Raw genomic sequence first — 3,291 nt, 5'->3', positions numbered from 1 at the left:
GACAGCTTAAAAATATAAATAAATAAATAGAAATCAACCTTCAGCTGGAGAATAAACCTGCCAACTTTCAGGTGAAACCCATTTGCTAACTGAGTTCTAGCTGATGGGAGAACTTCTGCAGCTGGTCTACTCTTAGGCACATATAGCCAAAGAGGGCAGGGGCAGTGAAAGAAGAGAAGGTACAAAAATGAATAGTGTTCTATAAAACATGGTGAGTTAACACACAGAAGACCCTAGTAAAACATCTGAACCACCAGTCTAGCATTTTGAGAAACACAGGATTTTTATTTCTTTTAGTAGTGGTCTGTTTTACCACAGGGTATGTCAAAGGAGTGCAGAGAGCTGCCAAACCCCAGCTAATTGCTTTGGCTCCTTTGCATGAAGATCATTTGCAGATAAATCGTTACAGACACATTAAGGCAACAGGTTTTTATATGATGCCTGGTGCTCTTCCTAATGCAATTAGTTTCATTCAGTATATGCTTTTTCTTAGGCATTGTTTTTCTTCTGCTGGTAAACAATAACGATGAAATCTGCACCCTTCAAGTGACTGAATCTTCCCCCACGTTTCCTGGATTTGAGCTCTTTTTCAGGAATGGTCATCAAAGAAACAGGCCTACCTAATGTTCAGTAACGGGAATTTTCTTTTGTGTTTGGGAGAGCTAGAAGAGAATATGGACTGTGGTAGATCTTATTTGTTTGCCGGCTTTGCAAGAGATGATAGAAGACTTTCTTTTAGAAAGCAAAGAATCTTGATATGCTCCAGAAGAGCTGCAAAAAAAAAAAAAAGCCTTCCTATGAGTTCCCATGTTGAAAGACTCCTTGCAATAGCTACGCAAGCACTCTTGGATAGTTACTGGAAAAGCACAAATTCAGACACCTCCAAAGCGCTGCCCACCGGCAGAGTAGCAAGGAGGCACATAAGGCCCCCAAGTGTCACCCTTTGTTCCGACAGTGGAAAGGGTCTCCAGGTTCTCCTTTTCTGCAGGACACACACCTAACATCAGGTACTGCAAGGTGTTATATTCCTGGTTTACCTTTAGCCTGTGCTGCCAGTTGCATACGAGACATCCCTCCCATGTACCATGCGGAATCCATGGTAGGCATCCATGTGCTATGACTAATCCAGCCCTGAAAAAGAGGTGGTCTGCAAACCTACCTGAGGTGAGACCAGAGAAGAGAATTAAATTCTGCTCTTCCAGGGTGACTTGAATGCACACTTTTTAGAAGCACCCTAACCACAAAAATATAGGGACTATTTCTGAATAGGGATATCCTTTTTTGGATAATAGGAGCCAGAACTCAGACACTCTACTCCTCGATGGCCATCATAATCACTATACCTTCCTTACTAGCCGTAATGCTTTCCTTTGCAATACCTTAATTTCTAGGATCTCTGTTGCACAAAGAGCAGAGGCACCACTCTGCAGCCTGAGAGTCCTGTTAGCGTGGAATACAGTTCACAATTTCCCATTCTGTTACTGCTGCCTGAAAACACCTAAAGCTTTGCATCTGCTCATCTCCAGGAGCATCCAGATCTTGATCCACTCACTCATAGTTCCTGCATTTGATGCAGAAGGCATTCTTCACCATCCAGAGCAGGCTCTGGGTCCTATCTTTGCTCTGGGTAATTAACTGCCTTAGGAAACGGAGTGCATGTCTCCTCTCTCCCATGTGACCATGCTAATTACAGAGCTAAATGGTCTGTTCAGGTTTACTCAGTCTTCCTGACCTAGTAAATGTTTGTAAATCCCACGCGTCCTGCATTTGATGCAGAAGGCATTCTTCACCATCCAGAGCAGGCTCTGGGTCCTATCTTTGCTCTGGGTAATTAACTGCCTTAGGAAACGGAGTGCATGTCTCCTCTCTCCCATGTGACCATGCTAATTACAGAGCTAAATGGTCTGTTCAGGTTTACTCAGTCTTCCTGACCTAGTAAATGTTTGTAAATCCCACGCGTAACACATCAGCAAGAGACCTAGGAAGAGAGAGCCCCGCCCCAAAGCCAGCTATGCAGCGTGTTGTGGCAGCCCTTGGTGGCTCAGGATGGGGATTAAGGACCACTGTGGCTTTCCCAGGTGAATCAGCAGCAGAAATTCCCTCTGGGAAGAGTGCAATTACCAGGGCTGGAATTTCACCAGAATTAACACCCAGCTCGTGTGAAAATTCCCATCCTTAATAGTCACTGCCGCTCAGCTGTGGAACCCCCAATATCAGAAGGATATTGACCACTTGGAGCGAGTCCAGAGGAGGCCACGAAGATGATCAGAGGGCTGGAGCACCTCTCCTATGATGAAAGGCTGCAAGAATTGGGCTTGTTCAGCCTGGAGAAGAGGAGGCTCCGAGGAGACCTCATTGCAGCTTTCCAGTATCTGAAGGGGCTACAAGGGTGCTGGGAGAGGACTTTTTACAAGAGCCTGTAGTGACAGGACAAGGGGTAACGGGTACGAATTGAAATCAGGGAGGTTTGGATTAGATATCAGGAAGAAATTCTTCACAGAGAGGGTGGTGAGGCACTGGAACAGGTTGCCCAGAGATCTTGTGGATGCCCCATCCCTGGATGTCTTCAAGGCCAGGCTGGATGGGGCTTTGAGCAACCTGGTCTCGTGGAAGGTGTCCCTGCCCATGGCAGGGGGGGTGGAACTGGATGATCTTTAAGGTCCCTTCCAACCCAAACCATTCTATGATTCTATGATTCTATGACCTTGGTTTTGCATCTTCCTGGGAAAGCAGCAAGCAGGTGTCTTCGGTGGGGTGCTTGCCCCAGGGACTTGGAGTGGGTTGGAGCAGCGGGGGGAAGTGTTGGCTAGCCTGCACCCCCTCCACTCTGCCGGCTTCCCTCTGGAACTCCTGCCTCACCTCAGCCTCATTCAGCCTGGTAACTTCCACCAGATTTTTTAACCACAGGCTGTAGTACTATATAATTATGAAAGTACTTTGTAAAAGATGTTCAGTCATACACCCTCGAAAACTTCATGCTTCCCTGTTCTTTCACACATGCCAGTGACCAATTTGAAGTCTGAGTGTGAAAAGGGTCCAAGCCGTCTCTAGACATTCCCTGTCCCCAGTTTCCTGAGGCAGGCCCTTCTAGGAAAAGCGTTTCCCTTTGGCCACTGCTGACCAAATGGATATGGCCTGCAGCAGGGAGCAGTCGGAGCTAGCACCTCGGTTTCCCTGCACAGATTCCTAAAGCACCTTATACCATCTCTGGCCCTGCCCTCTCTGTTTATGTCACGCTGTTCTTCAGTGGAAGGTGGACTACCTGTGATCATAGAGACAATAAAAATGGAT

Source organism: Eurypyga helias, unplaced genomic scaffold, assembly GCF_000690775.1.
Source record: "Eurypyga helias isolate BGI_N326 unplaced genomic scaffold, ASM69077v1 scaffold6372, whole genome shotgun sequence".
Taxonomy (NCBI): Eukaryota; Metazoa; Chordata; class Aves; order Eurypygiformes; family Eurypygidae; genus Eurypyga; species Eurypyga helias.
The sequence above is the reverse complement of the archived record's forward strand: the minus strand, read 5'-3'. Positions refer to the sequence as shown.